General features: G+C 32.9%; 1 protein-coding gene across 1 annotated transcript in view; it reads right to left on the bottom strand.

Moving 5' to 3' along the window:
* LOC118190196 (E3 ubiquitin-protein ligase AMFR-like) overlaps window positions 1–23,953 on the bottom strand; it is a 241,888-nt gene that overhangs the window by 200,258 nt on the left and 17,677 nt on the right. The gene's annotated exons all lie outside the window — the stretch shown is intronic.

Genomic DNA, 23,953 nt, shown 5'->3' with positions numbered 1-23,953 from the left:
ATTTGGTGCTGATTTCAACGGGTAAATTTCATTTTACTGAATTTTGCGTAAAATAATACCAATGAACCATTGCAAATTATTTTCAGAACTTTTTTTTTTAATCTAAAAGGGCTATTGGTTTTGAAATGTGACTTCATATTGTCAGTCGTAAACTTGTTTCGCTTTTCATTCAAGTCTTGCCATTTGGCAAAATTTAATATATTTACCTTTAAAATCTAATATATTATTGACTAACAAGCCAAACTATTTAAAAGCATTACACACAGTTCTTAACAATGCTTTTTTTAATTTTTAATCTGATTGATTTAAAATGCATTTAATTCATGATATATCTAATTGAAAACATTTTAACATTTCTTCATTTTTCAAATATATAGAAGATATATAACTTTCTGGTATCAGTATCTTATAAAATGTTTTGCTATTTCCACTGCCCCATCTGTATTGATAATCTATGCATTCGTAAACTTTTAGCCTTTTTGAGTGACTGCTAAAATCTGAGGCCTTTCAGATTTTTTTTTTAATTGTGTGAGCAGAAAGATAGAATTTTAGAAGAGCTTCTTGAGTTACCTTTTGAATGATATAAAGAATTGTTAACATAATGTCAAATTTTTACAACTAAATATTAAATATATAAAAAAGCCTGCAGCATTCTCATGTTACGAAAACATATTTATTTATTCTGAGGCTAGGAATTGATTTAGTTTTAAAAATACAATTTATTCCTTTTAACAATTTCCCAACAGTGTTATCAAAACACTATAAATTCCTTACATGTTTTAAAGAAAGATGATTCATTTATGTAAAGATTATTAAATGGGTAATTTTATTATTCAATTTTTAATACAAATTAACTGAAATTAGAAACTGATTTTGTAAAATAATTTAATTATGAATAATTCAATTTGGGGGCTATTGGATGTTTAAAAATGAACAAAAGATTTTTAATATCTTAAAAATAAAAGCAAAATTTTCAGTTTTAATATTTTGTATTAATAATTCATTTTAATTTCCTTGCTCAGTTTTAATATATTCACAAATTCAGATTTAAAAACAAAATAAGTTGTATAAATATTTTCAACATTTCTGATTTTTCCATAGTAACCATAGGAGAACGATTTGAGACTATATGTGTTAAAAAAAGTAGGTTTTAGATCATCACACCTTCACATACTTTCACTGGAATTTTCCTCTGTATATATACTAGGATGTGACACTAAGCAGTTGAGAGTATATATTTAAGAGGTTAAAGGGATATTGTAACTAGTGTTTCAAATCCTGATAACATCCCATATGCTGTCGGTGGGACGTAGATAGGATGTCCTAAGGATATACTGGGATGTGACATTAAGCACTCGGAGGTGTTTAGGAGGTTCGCGGGATATTCCGGGATGTCCTGAGGATGTGCGCATATCCCGCGAGCAACATCCTTGGGATATCCCAAGGATGTTTTTGTGCTATGTGGGCTCTTTGCGATGTTTTGTAGCACGGCCTTTTCGCCTTGCGTTGTTTTCGTCCGCGATGTTTGCGGCTGTAACCTGTGCAAGACATGTTTGATAAAAAGCAGGCGATTCTTTTCCGAACTTGATCATAGCACTTGCTCCATCCCCAGTAACGGATACAATATCGTGCTTAAATGATAGATCAAAACATTCCAGGTGCTCTTCTACGAGTTTTTTTTTTCATCGCAACTTTCAAAAATTCTTACCAGTCCAAGATTGATGTTTTTTTGGCAGGCAGTATGTAGATTTATATTCAGAAATATCCGGTTACCGATGCTGGTCCATTCATCCATGGTAATGGAGAATTTCTTTTTTGATTTTTTGTTTCACAACTTCCATATGGTTATAAACAAGAGCCATTACAGATTTTTCGTTGGCTGGAAGCTTCATACCTCTTAAGGCCAATGATTGTCGAATAAACTCTGATTGAGTGACATGAAGAACTGATAAACCATTTACTGCAGCCATTTTTGCAACAATCTCTTCAATTGATGTTTTGATTACGAAATTATCCAAAGTTTTTGGCTTTTTAGCTGTCGTTCCTGCCTCTGCTTTGTCAACGTCAATGCTGCTTAGATGGCGACGCATTGTTGACGTACTGCCATTTAAAATGGAAATTTTTTATTGCATTCATTGTCACTTGTGTCGAATGAAAAAAGAGTGATAGCGCGCGATAATTTTGGTCTGCCTTGGCGAAATGGCTCCAAACGGTTGATCTTTTGTTTTTCGGCATGATTACTATTCTAGAAAAAAATAGAAAATACTATTCTAGAATATGCGTGTATTCACGGCTTAGCTCCAATAATATTAACCATTTTTACCAAAATATTGCTAAAATTTCGACTAAGTTTTGTGTTGAGATATTTGTAATCGCATTCTTATTGGTTAAAAGGAAGTATAGCTTTCTGTCAGGTCCGAAGTATTCCGAAACTTAATCCCATTCTATTTATTTATGATTTGTTAAAACATGATCTGCTTGTGTCTCTAGAAAGTGTCTTGTGTCTCTGTTTGTATTTCTGCTTGTGTCTCTGAGTGTATTTCTTTCATCCCAAATTCATATATTCACAGAAACCTTCAAATTGATATTATACAAAATTATATAAAAAAAACTTGCAACAATTTTTTTCCTTTCTGTATTATTACATTCATTACATCTTTCTTCGCTGACTGATGGCGGCTAACTGAAATAATCCTTTCTACCATCTCGATTCTTCTTATCATCCTTTTGTGGCTCCAGACATTCTTTTATCTGATGCAGAGTAAAAGCGCGCTGTCACACTCTTTCCATTCGACACAAATCAAGTAAGGCGTGCATTTTTCTGCGTATGACTCTGTAACAAATGTTTGTTTAGCGAAACACGGCATTTTCAATGTTCAACAATTTGTAATTTTGTTTTTTTACTGATACTAAGAAAATCATTATTTAATATTACATACACGTTACTACTTAAAAATTAAAAGTATATTGTTTTTATCGGTAAAGATTAAAAATCCTTGCATTTCTATAAACTGTACTGTAGGCGGCAACAAATTCATCTCTTTACCAACACAAGTTTCAACACGGTTCAGGTAAAAGTACTATTAAAGTAAAAGCATTATTTTACTGTATATATTTATAATCCTTTTATTGTTTAACTTTACTTATCCGTAATACAATTAAAAAAGTTTTAGTTTTTATGTACTTAAAAAGGCATCATAAAATGTCTCCTAAAATTCTTAAGAAATATGTTGACAAATTAATTAAAAATAAAATGCAGAACGAAAAACATTTTGTACGTACAGAGCTCAAAAGCTCGTCGGGCTTTGATTCAAGTATTGAGTACTCGAAAATGACCAAAACTTATCAAGCTCGATTCCAAACTCTAGCTATGAACATACTTAATACGTAAGCGCAGTTTTTGAAGAAAAGTATAGACTTTTACATAACTTTTAGCATTTTAACATAAACTTTCAATGAAGCACTTAACAAATTATTATGCTTTGATGCATATTTTTTAAAGCTGTTTACTATATATACAGACAGAGAAATGTTTTGTTTACCGGCATCTTCTGAATAACTGACAATTTTAGATGCACATTAATTACAAGCATAAACATGTAAAATTAAGGAAGGAAAATAATGAATTGATATCTTCCATTTCGTGTAAATCGGGGTATTAACAGTATCGGAACAGAACAAAAAATTATTTTTAACTTTTTAGTGCATCTATTTTAAACAATGTAATTTAAATTTAAAAACTGTTTATATTTTTATTCTATGTTATATATCTAATGACTTTGGGGGGAATAATAAAAGAAGAAAAGAAAATCATCACCTCTGAAATAGTAAATTTACTCCTTTTAATCAACTTAACAATGAAGTACGCGTGACACATCATTGTTTCTTAAGATTTTCCTGTACCAAGGCATAAATCTACATTCAATTCATTTAAACTTCCGTTCATACACGCAAGTCCAATCTCATCATCACTAAAATCACATGGCTTCTAACGGCGAATTTTTTTACAGAAAAATCCATCGTAAGCCACCACATGGTATTTCCCCCTCCCCCTCGCCACAGACACTCAAAAAACTGAAACTTCGTCAAACTTAGGAAAATTGTGTTAGAAATTCCTACAGAACTCAGTTTGGAAGGTTATTTCTTTTTACATTTTTATTTCTTTTTCTTTTTCTTATCTTTACTTTTACTTATTTGCAATAATTTATTTCATCTTTAAACAAGGATAAGTGAGAGAAATTTAAATAAAAATACACGACACTTTCTAGAGTTAAGGAATTACTGGTAATATAATTTTATAAAAAATGTATATTTTATCAATACTGTATTCTTTCCTTTTACTAATGAAGAGCCAACTCTTTTCAAAAGTTTGAATTATAGCCCGAAATGAGTGAAGATTTTTATCTAATTTTTCTAATTTCCTTACCTTTGGCCACTATTTAGTTAAAGTCTTCATTGAACTTATAACTTCAGTTTTAAATATGCAGCCTAGTACAAACAATTTTTTACAATAATTTTCTATTTCAATTAGTAATTTTCTAATTCAAATTTAAATTAATTCAATTAAAATATTCGAATTTTTATTTAAAACCATTTTTTCAAAAAATTTTTATATCTTTAGTAGTTTGCAACGTCTGTTTTCACAAACAATAGTAGTTCATATTTTTTACTTTTTACACTTTCATATGACTCAAAGTTAGCAACATTTTTGCACACAAAACAGCATATTACATTTTACATTTTTAAAATTTACAGTATAGATTTTTACAATAGCTCTCATAGGTAGCAGCTTTACACTCAACTTTACATTGTGACCCCCCTATTTTTACAGTTAGCAGTAACAAACTACTCAACTCAACTAGTTTAGCAAATGCTTGTACAACTCAGAAATTCAAATTTGTAGATCTAGGTAAGTTAAATTAAAACTTTCTATTTACAAGCCTTATTATTATTATTATTATTATTTATATATATATATATATATATTGGAACATCAGGTAATTGTCTCCCTGTGCATCTTTATTCAACTTTTCATTGTTTCTTAGCACCACTCTCACTGGGCCTTTTTTCCTTCAAAAATCTATCACATATGATTTGTTGCTGTGTACATTTTAAAGTGAGATATGGCGTTGTAGCTGAAAATGCATATGTTGTAATTTGCTTCTACTTTATCAGAGAGATATCTTCAAGTGAAAACTTTGCAGCTTGCCCCATTATGCAAAAAATTTTGCTGCTCAATTAGGATCATCTTTTTCCTCCTTAATCTTCCATTTCTGTCACAATTTTTTGTTGCTCCTTCTGAAGTTGTTATAGTTCTTCTTTTCTTGAACTCATTTGTAATGTCCTTCAGTTACTCCACATATTATTCAGTGTAAAATTCTAAATCCAAGTCTAGAGAGACATTAACAACCATGCTAAGCATAAAAGCCCTGAAAAGTGTAATACAGTTACTGCTTGTATTACAGCCTGGCCTTAATTTTCTCCAGGCCGAATTCATGGCTTAGTAAGTCACTTACATTAATTTTTTTAGGTTTACATGCATAATTCGTGTTCGGGAAGTTTCCAATAGACAAGAGATTCTAAACTACTTTGGTTTTCTAAAAAATTTGTTAAAGTTAAATTGTTATATTATAAGGTATTTTCTCCTTCCTTCCAGCATGCCTTCGTGGTGTAACGGTAGCACACTCGGTACGTATTCGAGAGGTCCAAGTTTGAGTCCCGGTGAGAGCATTGCTCATTTTTCACATCTCCTGCTACAAAAAACATAATGACTCTACAATATATGAAATGCTTAAACGAAGAACATAAAGAAGATAAGTAGAAATGGGTTAAAATTTATTTTCAAATTTAACACAAATAATACAATTCGATATAATGCGAATTCATTTATAACATGTTCACTTTGTAATGATTCAGTTACAAGGGCTATCAGTCTGGAAGGTGGTGTAGTGGTGTATTTAATTATGGCAAAGCACACTAGGGCTATCTGCCTAAGGGGAGGGATGCCTTTCGTGGAGGACTTTCTAAGGGAAACTGGCTCGTATACACGTTACACATGGGGAAAACCACGAAAACGCCCATGCAGCCAGCCCGTTCGCGGGATTCGAACCTCGGACCGAACTACCAGTGTTCAGCGTCTTTACCGCTCGGCCGCTGGTGGGCCTCAGTCTGGAAGGAGGGATGCCTCTTCGTAGACAGCTTTCTAATGAAAACTGTTTCACATTCAGATTATTCAGATTATTGATTATTTCGTCTTTTATTTTATTTTTATTTTATTTTATATTTTTTTTTTTTTTTTTTTTTTTTTTTTACGTAAGGCAGGTAGGTGCCTTTTAAAAAATAAAGTGATACAAATGCCAGTTAACATTTAACAAATTTATATATCGATAAATTTGTAATACACATTGAAATAATAAACACAAAACTCATAAAATTATGAAGTATTTTTAGTAGAATATTTACTGCGTAAATTTTTTAATTACGATTAGATTTACTAGATTTCTTAACTTTGGGTTTCTGAGTATATGGCTCAATTCTGATCCTATCGCTGTCATAGGGCATATTCCGCTAAATTACTGTGAAACAGCGTTACAAGGCTCATTTTAAAAGTTTCCTACCTAACATAAAAAGGAAAGCATACACACAATACACTTTCAGTATATGATAAAAAGCGGTTCTTGAATGCATTTAATTTGCAACTAAATAGCGTGATTTAAATACTCTTTCGATTGTTTTACCATAAGTCACGAAATTCTAGCCGGCAGGCCAAGAGGTCAATAACCATGATCCCCCCCCCAAGAGTGTAATTGTGAATACGAAGGTTAACGACTGATGACAATATGGGTGAACAAAGTTCTTAATATAATCAAGGAGTGGGTTACTGCCTTAAGAAAGGGAGATTATTGATCGAACACGAGGTACGTTTAGGATGACCAAAAACTGCCCTAATCAAGAATATTGATTGTGTGCATGAGATAAAACTATACAGGAATTGAGCTGAAGAGGATTGCTTTTATATTTACGGAACATGGCCATCTATATTAGTAACAAACTAGAAATGAGTACATAAAGAGTCGAACGACGATCAAAAACACCATAATGTCTTTGCTTCACACGCAATGTTGGAATGAATGGAATTTCTTAAACCGTCCGATTTTATGAGAGGTTTGATTATTGACAATGAAATAGCACTCCACCACTACGATCCAGAAACCAAACAGCAATCAGTGCCGTAACGACATAACGGGTAAACCAAAGTATAAGAAAATTTGACAGCAGACGCTGCCAAAGCGATGGCGATCATGTTTTGGGATGCGGAAGGAATCACCTGTATCGCTTATGCTCAACAAAGATTTACAATAAATGTTAACTATTAGAGCGATATTCTACATAAATTGCGTGCAGCAACTGAAAGAAAAGGTGGGGGGGGAAGCTGTCGAAGAGAATCATGTTTCTTCAGGACAAAGCTCCCTGTCACAAACAGCAATAACACAATGTAAAAACTGAGCCAGATAAGCTACGAAGTGACAGACCATCTATCGTATTTTCCGAACTTCTGTCGAAATTTTACCTGTTTTCCAAACTAAAAATGGATTTGAAAAGATCATATTTTACAAACAATTATGCTGTAATCGATGCTACAATCACGTGGCTTAGAGATAAGAACAAATCATTTTTCTCTAGCGGTTATATTTGCTTCAAGACTGTTGTCGAAAATTCACAGAATTGCGAGGACGATGGTGTCGCAACTGGTATAACTGGCCTCCTTTCATGTTCGAAGCGGAAAAACTTTTCGAAATCCCCACTTATTTCTGACCTGGAGAGGTAAACCAACGGATTTTGAGCCATTCATACGAGATGGAACATCATCCTCTTTCTCCACGTTACTTCTGCAAAAACTCTTGCTCTCATATTTTGGAGAGGATGGAGCAATAAGACATCAGTATGAACGGTCATTCTGATCTCTAGATCTTAAAACTTCATCCTTCCTATTATGGGATACTAAGATCACTCAGCATCATAAGCAATGTTAAAAGATGCTCTATAATATGGTATGCATCTGTAATGATCCTTATAAAAAGTTGATCGAAGCGTCTTTCAACAATGCTGGGTAATGATGGCTAGCACATTCAACATTTAGAATTTTTTTTTTTTTTTTTTTTTTTTTTTTTTTTTTTGTTCCAGTGAAGAAATTCCATTTTCTAAACATAAATGTAATTTTAAAAAAATACATACCAAAATTTCTTAAAAAGAGCGATAGCAAATCTGATTCTATTGGATTCAGTCCAAATTTTTCTAGCAGAGTTGAAACTTTTTTTGAGGTCAATGCCTACAGCTGTATCATATCCAGTTCATTAATTTCACTACGGAGAGCACTCTTCAGCTTGAAAATTAGGTATTGTTTCCAACACGGCTGATGCTGCATTCACAGACACTACTCACAAATTTTTGTCAAAGAAACATGAATCTTTTTCAAATATATCTCAGAAACTGGAAATATTTTTCAAACAAAAACAAATGAGAACAGGAACTCCTCTCAAAATATCCTGCATGAACATATCTCGCAAACGCCAACAACTGAGCACACGACGATGTAAGTCCTTGCTCTAAATGTGAACATCCTTCAAATAATGCTTGAACTTAGCTAGTTTTATAGAACCATTTAGAAAAAAATCTTTTTTAAGTTACATACTGATATACTTCGCTTCAATGATTGACAACAGATGTGAATCCATAATCAACGGTATTTTTTTAAAGCACGTGATTGTTTTCTACATATAAATTTCATAAATATGCTAAAAATATTTTTAAAAAAATTTCTTCTAATGCCTAAGTTTTTTTTTTTTTTTTAATGAAAATAACTTTGCCACAATCATCTAAATTTAATGACCTCAGAATTATTTATTTACATAAATTAATGAGAAGTTCTCCGAATAAATAACGGTAAAACAAAATGCTTTTGTACAGGGTTAAAGAGTGAAGCAGAACGACGTCATGTCGCCATACTGCAGACACTTGAGCATACGGCATAATAAGCTTGAAGCATACGACAATATAGCAAAAACTAAATTATGACTATGTATTGTGTCTAAAATAAACTATAATACTATGTGGGCGGGGGGAGGGGAGTGTTAATGCGACAGCATTTCGGAGCAATAATTTTGGACGATTTTCTGGTAAATCTGTCGCCACAGGGAAGCTAAAAATGACTCACAGTATAAATAATATTATATTAATATCGGAAGTACAAATAAGTCTGTGCCTTTTTTTTATCAAAAATTGGGCGTTTATTGTAAAAGAACGGCACGTATCGGTAAGTATTCTTCATCGTCAGCCACTACTTTTTCTCATCTTTCTCGCAGTATACAGATAATGCTTCGGAAGAACGCTTCATCTATCGAGGCTATCCACAAATCAACGCCATTTTTTCGTATCTTCATATGATATGAAACGCTGCTCAGATCATGGACCTTATAAAAGATAGACTAACCCAGTGGGCGGGGCGCGCGTCACCAACATGTCGGCAAGAAAGAGTAGGGACGATCTGGTTTACTTTAAACACTGAAACCTATGGCGTTTGTATAACATAACTCTTTTTAATTATTAATTGTGATACGTTGTATAATGACGAGATTATGAAAGCCACAGTTTTTTCCAAATAGGATTTAATACATCTCATTAAAGTACTTTTTACTGCATTTTCGCGCATTTGTTTCACGCGTAATTCTTGTACAAACATCTTTACTTTGGTAAAACGGTAAAACTCTAGGCACAAAATTTATTAACTTAATTTTGCGTAAAAATAAAGTAAAATGAAGTAAGATTGATAATACGTGATACTTTGGAATAAATAAGGTAAAATTAAACAAGATCTGATAATTTTTTTTTTTTTTTTTTTTTTTTTTTTATTTATTTAATGAACATTTTCAGGCAGTGATTTTCCAAACTATAATGACATTACGAAACGATTATATTTATTTGGTTATATGATCATTAAATTATTAACATTAAAGTGGATCAGTTATTTTAATAATTCATAAAATTCGGAGCATAAAATTTTCTGAGCGTAATGAAGTGAAAAAAAAAAAAAAGATAAAATAAAATCTGGAAGCACTCAGATTTTATATTACGCCCAAAGGGAACTTTTTTTAAAGCTTTGTGTGTTACCTATATTTATTGAATATCATGCTCTTCGCCCGTAAACCACATACATTTGAAAACAGAACATCTTTAGAATTTCCGCACCGGAGATAAAATTGTTATTTTCCGCACAGTGTTCGCTCTGCACACGTTGACTTTGTTAATCAAAAATTCGTTCAAGTTTTGCACAATATGAAAAAGATTAAAACAAATTCGAAATTCGGTCGTCCAGATGCCCATGTTCGAATGGAGGATTATATTATTCAAAATTTGATGGCTCTAGATACTGTCGTTTTTGTCACAGTGCGAGAAACATACATGTATTCATGCAGATTCTTCATTATTTAATTTCTTTAGATATAATACAGGGCGATAATATTCGGTAACAACAATTTGCAAGGAGACATTTATAGTAAAACAGCGCAAAATGCTGCTTCGAAACTAACAGCCTTTCTAGGCTACCGCCGGTTTGGGCTAATAAATTACATTAACAGTAAATAAAAAAAAATCTTATGCGGAAATAAAAATAAATTTTAAAAAATAACCATATAAAATACAAGAAAAATTAATTATTACGGTTAAATACAATTTTAATAATAGAATTAAATGTATAAAAATTTTTAAAAAGTCAAAAGTGTTTATCACTATGATGTATAATGAAATATAATTGAAATAAATTCCTTTATAGAAATTGTGCTATAATACTCATCTATAATTTTAAAAAAGCAGCACAATTTAGAATTTTAAACAAAACTTTCGAAAATTCGTTTTTAAATATTTTAGTATTTTTTACTTATGTACACCAATAAAAAGCATAAAAATTGCAAGAGAAAATTGCTTGTTTGAAATTTTCTATTAGTTCAGATTTAAAATATTATTTTCTAAAAGTACTAGTTACAAATTTTCTTACAGCATAGGAAAAGCTAAAAAAATATCCAGCCCTGAAAGCATGCAATAGCTTTATAATTATTTGGAACGTTAGTTATGCTTGATAAATATGCTAAATTTTTAAAAATCAATCTCAATTTCAAAAATAAAAATATGTAAAAATTCTAATTTGTGAAATGAGGCGCTACAACCAGCTTTTTCTTGACAATTATACACGCTACAACAGGCAACCAATGTTAAATTTCTGCAAGTCGTCCCTACTCCTCCGGATGTGATCAAGGTGACAGCCAGTAACGCCTCAGACGAGAGAGAAAACCCGTTTGGGTTAGTCTATTTCTTATAAGGTCCATGGCTCAGATGGACTTGCGTCATCAATCGGCACAAGTAGTAAATTAGAAGGAGTAATGTCTAGTGAATACAACCGGGAGGGGGGAAACTTCTCAATTTGAGTGTTTCCAAGCAGGTGCTGACCGGCGTCGCAACATGTGAATGAGCGTTATCATGCAGAAGAATAATTTTGTCATGTCTGGAGTAGTAGCGAGCGCATTTTTCTTTGAGTACCCGGCTCAATCTCACCAAGTGTGTTCGGCAGAGGCCCCAAGAAATGGTTTCAATGGTTTCGTTCGGTTTGAGCAACTCATAATGCATGGTATCAAGTTGATCCCACCATGTACACAACATAATTTTTATTTTTTATGAATATTCGACTTAGTTGTCGATGTTGAAGCATTGCCTGGCGATTCCCATGATTTCTTCTTCTTTGGATTATTATAGTGGATACATTGCCTGGCAAACAGCATTCCAAGTGTAAAAAGTCAGCGTTCAAGTTTCCTCGGCTTCAGTTCACATGGAACACAATTTCCTTGGTGTTGAATCATTCCCAAGATTTTTTTTTTTTTTTTCCTTCCGAGTCACTTCTAATTGTAAGTGCAAGTTCTATTTGCGTTTGGCAGAAATCTTCACGCAATAAATGCTTTTAATTCCGCGTCTTCATACATTTTTATCCTTCCGCTACGCTCTTTGTCTTCGACGTCAAATTCAGCATTCATAAACTTTTGAAAATACTCATGACAACTTCTCTCACTTAAGGCAGCCTCAACAAATGCATCTACAAGTAATCGGTGCGCTGCAGATTTCTTCAAATTAAAGAAGTAAATCAAAAGTTCCCGTAATTGGCGCTCAAAACTCGACATTTTAGAACAAAAAATGATACTGATAGAAACAAAATCGCTAATATTTCAAAGTTATGCTGTTAGCAGATGTCCAAACAGGTATGACGTTTTATGTCAAGTTTTAACCATAACTTACTGTGCAGGATTTCCCTGATTTTGCGTAACAAATTATTTTAAGTTTGGCCCCTTTCCTGAACCTCTCGTTTTTCCCTCGCATTACCTTGCCAGGATGTAAATTTAAAGTTAAGTGAGTATTTAAACGGGTGAATACCTGAGTTTCGTCAGAGCGTGTTTTCAAGAGGCTGCGCACGTTTCGTGAATTGATTTATATATTACACTTGAATTGATTTATATATTACATTTAAGTTCCACCGCAAATTGTGGATGTTATTATAAAGCACGAAGAACGTGCCTTTTTCTGTTTGTAGTTTGAATTTAATAAAGGGTTATTTTTCACCCTTCTTCTGTGCTGGTATTTATTTGACGTCTGAGCGAGAATTCACAGGTTCATTGTAAGATCTGGTTTAGTTTATGTAGAAAAGAAGAGATAGATCTCATAAGTGACGCCCAACTTCCGAGCTCATGGCTGATAACGACGCTGCAGTTGAGACGTTCATCTACATCGCAGACGCCCATCTACATTGCAAACGTCACCGGCTCTTGGTAATATAATGGAAGGTTTTTGGCTACCTTGTTGAAACCCGCAGTGACATTCGACGGAAAAGCGTCGGTCACTAGCTTCCTAGAAAATTTAGATAACCATTTTTTACTTTATCCCGTTCCAGAAGTCCAGAAGATTACGATAGCAACGACAGTCTTACGCGGACAGACATTAAGATGGTTTAAAGGAATCGGGCAATTTCGTCTGAGGAAATAGGCAGCCTTACATATACATTTGAAAATTTGAAAGATGATCTGATAAAAGCGTTCCCCGTGGTCAAAGTCCGATGCAGAGATTAATTCGGGTTATTTTGCCTCGACTTCTGCCGCAAGTCCAGAAATATGTCGAAGTGAGAAACCCCAGCACATTAGACCAATTGTTTGAGCTCGCGGTGAAATTCAAAAGTAGGAGGGTTGCAGAAAGTATGCGTAAGAGAAGTTTTGGCAAGACACCAAACAGGCAATTTTCTAGGCCGTCAGACAATCAAAGACATTCAATACCGGGAATAAATTTCAAGATAAGAAGAAAGGTGATCGCCAAAATAGGCCGTAAAACTCTAAAAAGGGGGCAGTGGAAAATGAGTTAACTTAAATAACTACTGAATACTGATTACTATCAAAAACGACATTCGCCTTAAACAACACTAAAGACCGGAATTCCAACATGTTTCCATTGCGCACAGCAATTATCAGTCACCGAATTTGCATATTTCCGGAGCTAACGTACGTTGTTTATTTAGACTGTTAATTCCCCTTCCATCAATATTTTTATTCCCTTAATACGTCTCATAATATTTTATCACTCGTTTTTGAGTATGCGAGGTACGTACGTAGGTAAAAACATTGCGAAAAAATTTGTTTTGAGTACAATTTGAAATCCGTTTTGGAGAAAAGAATTCTTTATTCTGTCCGTACATACATTCGTTCAAATGGATTCGAAAGCGGTCAAAATGAATAGTTTCGTTCGCATAGAAAAGTAAAAATCCCTTCTGAATCAATTTTAAATCCGTTTTGGGAAGGAAAAAAAAGAAAAAAAGTCTTTTATTCTGTTCGTACGTATAGATGTCAAGTAAAAAAATCGTCCAAATGGATTCCAGAGTGATCAAAATGGATATTTTCGTTGAAATTACTTCCTATACTTCGTACAATACTTCCTATACTTCGCACAAGGAAGTATTAGATCGACACGTTAACTCTGTTAAATATTAACGCCTTTTACGCACCAAGCTCCATCATTTCGTAAATCATTTTCACCACTGCGGCCACCAACTTATAACTTAATACAGTAATTCAAGTCGACAGGATTCATGTGTGTCGGGACAAGCCCTACTTCACGGAAAAAATCGTATGCGGAATAGGGAAATGTCTTTATCCTCAGCTGCAAGTTCTGAATTCTTCAACGCAATGTTTTATGCATAATTTTTTTTCAGCCTTTTTTTTTTTTTTTTTTTTTTTAAATCCTCGCTTAATATACAAAAATATATGTTCAATATCCAGAACTGAAAAACAAAGTTTGCTGCATCAGTCGAGAATCACACAAAGTTAATTCTGAGATGTGCTTGAAAGTTTAATGGTAACTAGTGTTCACACAAATGTTAAATGCAAATGCACTATCAAATTTCTATATCTAACCAGCGCTAATGCGTAAAGTACTAGTAGGGCGGCTGTTCTATCATCGTCTGCTGTGCATTCCAGTACTTCAAGATTTTTTAAACCTGGACGTTCCGATTTAGCACCTGAGTTTTTGTCTATAAAAATCATATTTACTGCACAACCTGCTTTTGCAAGCGCGTCAACTTGAAAGTGAACTTAATGGTCTTGGGTACTGACCCTTACATAACCTACTAATTTTGCCATATTGTCTCAAATATACCAAATATAATGAGTTTACGGTATTTTGTTTTTTAAGACCGCATGCAATCCTATAAAGTGATTTAATAAGTGAGAAATTTTTTTATGTGGCCCAGTTACAAAAATTATTAAATGATTATATGTCATTCATTTGCACAAATAAATATGATGTGAGTTGTATTGATACAATACCTTCCAAAAGCAATGACAATGGTATTAAAAAAACAAATAGAAGAATTATTACATGCAAGTATCATAAAACCATCATCTAGCCCACTGCTGCATCTTAACTGTAGCATATAAGAGAGATGAAAATGCAAAAATGAGATTATGTATTGCTTGCCAGAAGTTTAACAAAATAATTAAAAAGTTTCAGAACCCATACCTAAAGCAGCTACAGTGCTAGATCAATAAATAAATGCTAAAGTATTTTCTGCTTTAGGTCTCTGATTATTGACATTTATTGGCATAACAAATTAAAAAGATACTCAAAAATAGGCATTCATAACAAATTTTGATCCTCATATTATCGACAGTTTTGGTTGGAAAAATTCTCCAGCTTTTCACGAAGAGATTTTACACAAATCATAAATAAATATCAATTCAATTTGCTTTTAATCATTTTGATAACATAATACTGTTTTTTAAAACTGTTGGAGAACAATTAGATTATCTTAAAATAATATTTGATATAGTATGTGAAAAGGAAACAAACTAATGTACTCAAAATGCCACTTTGTTAAAGAAAAGATAAGTTTTCTACGATGGGTAGGCAGATTGCCCTGGAGGCTTTGCCATACTCACAAATTTTTCACGATATGAAAATTTAAATTCAAAAATATCAACCCAGTAATAGTAATGAAAATAGTGAAGTTGTAAAATGTTACCCCTTCCCATAGAGACACAAAAAAAAAAAAAAAAAAAAAAATTTAAAGAACTAAAAAGATTTCTTCGAAATACTACTGTATATCAAATTATGCAAAAATAAGATCACCTTTAACAAATTTACTTACAAAAGGCACTCCATATAGATAGACACCTAAATGTAAACATGCAGATAGCCATCATAAGCTTTGCCAAGTAATTGAACCTTAGCTAAATTGTCAAACATTTCAAAACTTAAAGTACGCTTAAAATACGAAATAAATTTTATTGTTTAATCCAAATTACCCTCATCACGTGTTTGTACACGTCTTACGAATTACATTTTAATATTATTTAATCCAAATTACCCTCATCGCGTGTTTGTAGACGTCTCTAAAGTAACTGTGGTGCAGTTTTGAAACAAGAGCACCCAGACGGTTACACCCTATAGCTTTCCATTCTCGTAAATTAATACCTTATGAAAGAAATTATTCAATCGCTGAAAATTAGAAGGCCTAGAAATTATAGATACAGTAGATAAATTTTATTACTATTCGCAGTTTACTGTTGATGACGCAAAAAAGAACTTGATTTACGGAATGACGAAGCGATCTTATAGACTTAACAGTCTCGATAAATTCTTGTGAAGCGCATTCTTGATTTAAATTAATCGTCACGATGACGGCAGTCTGCGTGTTCGTTCTTGATCACATCTATATCACTTTTACATCTTTTAAAACAGTAAATTTTGATGGAGAAACGAACAGCAGGCAGCAGCGAACTGGAAGAATGTATGCGATGTATTATTGGAGATGAAATAACCGCTCAGAATGATTTAGTTTTAAGGTTTATATTGATTGGTTTATTTTCAGGTTCCATTCCTAAATCTGAAATTATTATTGGCTGAAGCGTTATGTAAAAATCATGCGATAAGGATTCGTTTTGAAATAATGCAGTTTACACAGATTTATTATAAAAAGTCACTGTTTTTTAGGTTAGAAATAGGAAAAACCAAATTTAAATGGGGAGTTAAAGAGCTTTACATAATTATCATCCAGGGGCGTAGCTAGAGGGCGGCAAGGGGGGCATCTGTCCCCGGGCGCAGAATCCAAGGGGTGCCAAACTGATGTTACGACATTTTAGAATTAAATGTTTTCCATCCTTGGCAAGCAGTAGGGGGCGCGAAATCTTCAGTTGTCCCTGGGCGCTGAAAACCCTAGCTACGACTCTGTTATCATCTCATAAATATATAAATGTGTATCTTATTTTATATATATGCATAAATACAAGCATCGATTCAGTCAGCCAGCAATAAATTTCTTCCAAGAACATGCAGTGTAAAATCCTGATAAGTTTTTAAGCCCTTTAAACTTTTAAACGATGATTTTTCTTTGTTTGCAGCCGTATTCCTGCGTTTTAGGCTGGGGATTAAATTATGAACTTCGTTCGTGTAAAGGAATTTCATCTTCTACAATAATATATATATATAAAGGGAGATAATTTTTCGTTTTCCTATGCAACATAATGATGACGCCATTCATCATTTTGTAAGCAGCTGTACAAATAATATTCTTCGATATTCAGCGATGTGTAGAACAGGCAGCCTGATCCACGAACCAAAATTTTCACTTCAGAATAAAATCCCATACACAATTAAATTCAAAATGTAATCGGTATAAAAAAAGGGGGGTAGATTAGAACTATTTTAAAATGCTAGAAAAAATTATGCTGAACTTGTGGCTCCATCTTTTGACTAAAACAGTAACTTATGGCGCAGATTTCGTTGAAGTTGTCACCGTACCCCATATGATGGAAGGAACAAGTATGTAAATTTTAAAACATATTATAGTACGGCAGGAAACACATTAAAGAAAAAAAATCTGCGTATATAATACGTACTGTATCAAAATGCCCACCAAATTTTGATAACTACTAATGGCAACCTTTCACTAATTTAAATGCAATTAAAAAACATACAATATACAGTTTTTTTGTTTCCCCCCTCCCTCCCCTTGGAAAATCTGATTCCTCGGCAGCGAAATTCGCTTTTTATTCTATAAAATTTCTGCAAATTTTGGATTTGTTTCGAACAATAAAATTGCTTTCTAATTGAAGTCCAGAATCTTTCCTTTTTATATCGTGAAGCTTTCATTTTCCAAATTATGACTGTATGGAGAAATACACGATTTTAATTACTATTGCTTTCTTTAATCCTTAACACGTACCTTAAAAATCTGATGTATAAACCACATAACTTCCTTATACAGAATATCAAATTACACGCATTTTTCACTGCATTTCATTTAAACTTATTTTCCTCGAAATTTCATTAGAGATATATTTTTCATTCCATTAATTCAGTTATTACTTCGCGACTAGGCAAAAATACATAAAACTTCAAAATATCTTCATTAAAAATTGAAAAATATAAAACATAAATACAGTTAAAACAATTTAAAGAACAATTTTTACAATTAAAATAAGAGTTTCTCTGCAAAAACAAACAATTTGGCCAGCGCGCATGAAGGCAGATTTTTCGATGCACAAAACTGAAAGTTTTTTTTGGTCCCACTCGGCAGAAAGACGCTGAAGGCGTAGATTTAGGTTATTTAATTAACTACGGCAAAACCTCGAGGGCTATCTGCCTAAAGGGTGGGATGCCTTCGTGGAGGACTTTCTGATGGAAACTGGCTCGTATACACGTTACACATGGGGAAAACCACGAAAACACCCATGCAGCCAGCCCGTTCGCGAGGTTCGAACCTCGGACTGAACTACCAGTGTTCAGCGACTTTACCGCTTGGCCGCTGGTTAGCGCTGAAGGCGTAGAAACCGACTTTATTTGTTGTGGACGCTATGCTGTGTCAATATATGGGATAATTTAATAACTCAAATGATAATTGCAGAATAGATTAAGCATGATTTAATTCGCGATAATAAAAGAAAACGTTTATCTTTGTTGTTGCGAAGTTTAGTTTCTCTAGATTGGCAACAAATCCACTATTCTGCTAAGTTCCAAATGCAAACAACTATAGCTGCGATGGTAAAAAAAAAATTAAGCTTAGCCGCACCAAAACAACTTTTAAATTGTTGATAACTCTCTAGCTATTGCATGCATGTTAACTAAAGGTATAAATACCTTAACTGGAAGATAAGAACAACATAATTCAATCATTTTTAAGCTAAAAATGCACAATTTACCCAATATAAGAATAAGAAAAACTGAGCTCACGGAGCCGAGTAACAGAGTGAGCAATCATTCACTTATGCATTTTTCTAAATATTTTTTAGGATTAAATATGTTTAAAATTTTATATTTATGAATGATTTTGATATTTGCACTTGATTTACATATGCTCTCAGAATTTAAATGATATTGTAGATTAGTTCGCAACAACATTAATCATTTATTTGTTTGCATTAAATTTAATTTATATTAACTTTAAATTTGCTTTTTACGAATAGAGAATGTTTTCTAAATATATATATATATTTATATATATGTTTGGTGCGGCCGATTGCAACCAAAAAGGGAGATGCAGAACTATGTGTTATAGCAGTCCTACACGCAAAATTTCAACGTTTTGAGGCTACTCGTTTTTGAGTTATGGGAGATACGTACATATGTTACAGAAGTCACGAAAAAAGCGCTTCTGAATCCATTTTAAACCCTTTTTGCAACCCGTTTTGGGAAAAAAAAGTGTTTTATTCTGTCCTTGACAGGTGTCACGCAAAAACATCGTTAAATTTCATTCGATAGCGGTCAAAATTGATATTCCCGTTGAAATATGGTACCCGAAAATTTTCGCGATTACAGTACTTCCTTTACTTGTACAAGGAAGTAAAACATTGCCAAATGAATAGAAATCTTAGTTAAAATACGCCAAAGCACCTACTGTCTTCACCATAACATATATATAGTTCAGAAGCTTTTTCCAACGTATTAACGGGTATTTACCACGTCTAGTGTTTTTCTGTTATTTCTGGCACCAATTTAAGTATTAAAAATTCCTCGCCATCCTAGAATTCTTCTTTTCCTACCTATTATGTATGCGGATTTATAATGCTTAGACATTTTATGTAGCTTTAACCTTTATGTATCTTTTGTTGTTCATTTTTAATCATTTCTAATGCCATCTTATGAAATATTCTTAACTAAGTATTAAATGAATTTCTTCTTGAACTTCTAACTGAACTTCAAGAGCTTTCTTAACTGTATATAATTATTTGAATGGTCTCTTGTTCTCATATTAATGGTCTTTGAAACTGCTTTACGTTGAAAATGCGATATTGATCTGATTGTAATAGTTAATCACATATCTCAACAGCAAATACATTTATATTCCACAACAAAATAATGCAATTTATCAGCAAATTATTTTAAGACCTAGAGTACAACTAGATTAATAAATATCAGTTTCATTTAATTTTAAAAAACAATGTTCATGGTAATTAATCAATATATGTTTCAGTTAAAGTCGCAAATGTTCTAAATACTCACTAGTAACGCGATAAACACACAACGTTGATAAAAACAAACAAAGGAATGCCGCAAATATTGTACTGTTGCTAGGGTGAAATATCAATAAAAACGAGTGTTTGTTTCTGTCTCGCACCATGCAATCACATTATTTTGTTTCTTTGGCCAATTTATTTCTCTAAACTTTCCTAAAACAATTCATGTTTATGCATTAGACGCGTTTCCCGGTATCATGACATGTGTCAATTACATGCATTTATTTATATAATAAATACACGCATACCATATCCACAAAGTCCTTTCCAGCCTTTATTTTCGCAACCCGTCAACCTATATTTCGAACAGCAAAAAAGTGATAAATGATTGAAATGATTTATACGTAATGCTTAATTTTTTTAAAAAAAATGGAAAAAATTATGAAATTTAATTTTATATACGTTTCCCCCGGGCCCTATACTTATATTTAGAGAATCTAATATCTCTAAATATAAGTATAGGGATCTCTAAATATAAGTATAGGGCCCGGGGGAATAATATCTATAATATCTAATATAATCTTTAAAGGCTGAATCTAATAATATCTAATATAATCTTTAAAGGCTGAAGGCCAATCCATCTTCGCCTTCAGCCTTTAAAGAAATTATGTTTTAGTTCTGGTTTAATCAACAGATGGCGCCAGTGGCTTATATCCTGTCCAGGCTTTCTTTTCTTATCTTATCTAATCATTATACCTTATCTCGTTCATTTGCGTTTTTGCAGCTGAGGTTGATGGTTCGGTTAAACCATCGAAACTAGTCCTGTGAAAATTTGAATATATAACGCTGATTTTTGTTGTTTGAATTCTGAATTAATAACTTTAACAGTTATTTATTTATTCACTAATGCAACTTAATTTAGTCTTAAAATTTTTTTAAAATTTTTTACGATTAATTTTTTGGAATATTATAATATATTTATTCATGGTTTTAGATACTTGCACTTAATTTACATATTTAGAATTTAAATTACATTGTAAATTAGTTCGCAGCAATAATTAATCATTTATTTGTATGGAATTAAAATTTCATAATTTAAAATTTTAATTTTAATTAACTTTAAATTTGCTTTATATGAATAGATAATGTTTGCTAGCCCTTTGCACTCGAGCGGCCGGCCAACCTGAGCGGCGCAGCTGCGGCGCTCGACCGATTTGACGTCTTAAATTGAGCGACGCTGCTACGCCGCTATGGTCTTTTGTAACTCGACCTTCTTACTTACGATGTGCGATAAGATATTTTTTTCGGAAGTACTTTCGTGGACTAGGCTTCGCTGACATTGTAGTCAAATCTTAGCTCTGTTTAGTTAGTCTCAGCGTAGCATTCGCCTGAAACAGTCTTAGCAGTAAATAGGATGAATTCGATTTTGCTGCTTTGGATGATGAACTTACATCGATTTCCAATGGATTACGCCGCGAAACGAACGAATTCAGTGGAGAACACAGTGATGCAGTAAGAGGTGTGAGACGACGGAAAATTAAAATTATAGAGAACGACAGTGTGATGTTGAAAGAGAAGCTGAAAGTGAAACTGTCGAAGGTGCAAGAAGTCCAACATGGGTACTTTGCGGAGACTACGACAAATTGCCGCCAAGCGTACAATTTATACATGCCAAAGCCCCACAGCAACACGAATAATTTACATAAAACAACCAATAGATTTTTTTTAAACTGTTTTTCACTAATGACCTCGTGAAAAAAATTATTTGTGAAACCAATATATATACAAAAAGAAAATTGGAAGAGAAGATGCTATCTGCAAATTCGATTTTGGCGAAGCTGGCATGATGTGACCAACGAGGTACAATTACTCTCAAAGAACTTGTAAAGTGTTTGCCGAATTTGGCCGAAATCGTCTCGAGTTGCTGGTTCGCGCAAGCGAAAAAGGCCTCGAGTGCAAAGGGTTAAATTCAAATTTCATTCCTTGAAGCAATGGCGCAAGAGAATTATTTAAATTTAATTTAACTTTATTATTTATTCTTATGAAATAATTTAATTTGCTGGTATAAATCTATACAATTGGGTCTGCACGTTGTTTTAAGGCTATACAGCAGACATCTGAAATTCGCAAATTTAAATGAAATTCACAGTCTATTTAACTGAAAAATCTGAATTCTGAGATTTTGAAACGCCATAAATGTCCAAGGGAAGTTATGGTACATCTAAGTAATTTCCGGAGGAATTACGGTTGATTAGGAGAAGTCCCAGCTGTTATATGAATTAGAATACGGTAAAGCACATAATTAGGGTAATGGATGCCTTCGTGGAAGACATTTTAGGGTAAATTGGCTCGTATTCATGTTACACATAGGACCAACTATGCAACAGCCCGTTCGCCCAGTACTGAACTCGGGTCGAACTCCTTGCAGAGGACCTAACAACCACTCGGCCACAGTGCGGCCCCGTTATCAGCTGAATAGACTAGCCCTAAAAATGATTCAAATTTTGAATTTAAAATAATTAACATTTGAAAATAATGAACGTTTGAAAGTGAATTCGCTGTTGCTTTGGCAAATAATGAATTTGTGCGAGAGGGAGAGGAAGCCTCAGTCATGTTCTATGAGATTATAAAGAAAAAGGCAATACAATTCTTACCGTAAAAAACGCTTACAAAAATCGAAATGTATCATGTAATGTGGCCGAAATAAAATAGAAAATTTACTGAATTTTTATAAAAGATAACGAACACCTTTTCAAAAGAAATGGATATTAATCCCATATTAATTACAAGGAAAACATCCATGTTAGCAGTTCGTCTGCCATGATTCGAAGCAAAGTCTAACTGCGAGCGGTTCGGCCGTCGGTGGTCTTACGTTCGCTAATTGCAACTAGTGTAAAACAACTTATTACTTCGATTTTTTAAACTGTCTTTATATGTATTATACATTCAATCCGTAACCAGCTTCTTTATAATCACGTGCAATATATTTTTTTTGTATCAGTGAAAATGACTAAAATATCAGAAAACTTTCTAAGGTAAATTGATTTCCAACGTTTCTTCTAATCTAATTTTTCAAAGAATACACTCTCAGTTCTACTTAAGATTTTATATTATGTTAGCGCAAATTAACATTCAAAATAATTCATTTCGATTTTTATCTCTTCGTTCACTATTTTGTATTTTTTTCCGTGAACTGATCAGCTTGGCGACTATCCAGTTTTCAAACCTTTACGCCGAAAATTTTGAGAATCGCCAGATATCGCTGTATTACCAACTCTCATTACTTACGATGTTTTAACTGCTTATCAATAGAATATTAGCAGATATTTCTTACTATTATATTTCCCAATAAACAGATTCAGATACATATTTTTCAAAAAATTTGAAAGCTTGAAAGACTCGCTCTTTTTGCTTTACTTCAGCAGTCCTGAGCATGCGTGACCAACCCACGACCCACTGATCGCAAGCAACTCTCAGAAGTCACTGACGAAACCCATACTGTATAATCGAAAAAATGAATGAAGGATAAACGCAAGCAACCATGAATTTGGAAAAAAATTGTCGACGAGTTTAGGTAGATATGGCCGTTTCCTTAAATGATCATGTTTCCTTAGGATAACAAACAAATAAAAATCTGATGTGTACACCACATGACTTCCTGTACGAAATATTAAATTATACGCATTTTTTCTTCCATTTCATTTAAACTTATTGGATTGAATTAAATCTACTTCGCGGACAGCGAATAAACCACAATAGAATAAATGCATTCTTTAAAATTCACTCTAGTATTTGTTTACCATAGCGACACTCTGGCGCCAGATTCACTTAACAGTATTATATTTTTTTCATGTTATAACTCATAATGCACAAAATTTATATCATTTAAAGAATAGAATTATCTAATCTTTGCCACATGTTCT

This window comes from Stegodyphus dumicola, chromosome 2 (assembly GCF_044657685.1).
Source record: "Stegodyphus dumicola isolate Sdum_Otavi_A_Nest chromosome 2, ASM4465768v1".
NCBI classification, from domain to species: Eukaryota; Metazoa; Arthropoda; class Arachnida; order Araneae; family Eresidae; genus Stegodyphus; species Stegodyphus dumicola.
Note: the sequence above shows the minus strand (reverse complement) of the source record. Positions and strands in the feature narration are given on the sequence as shown.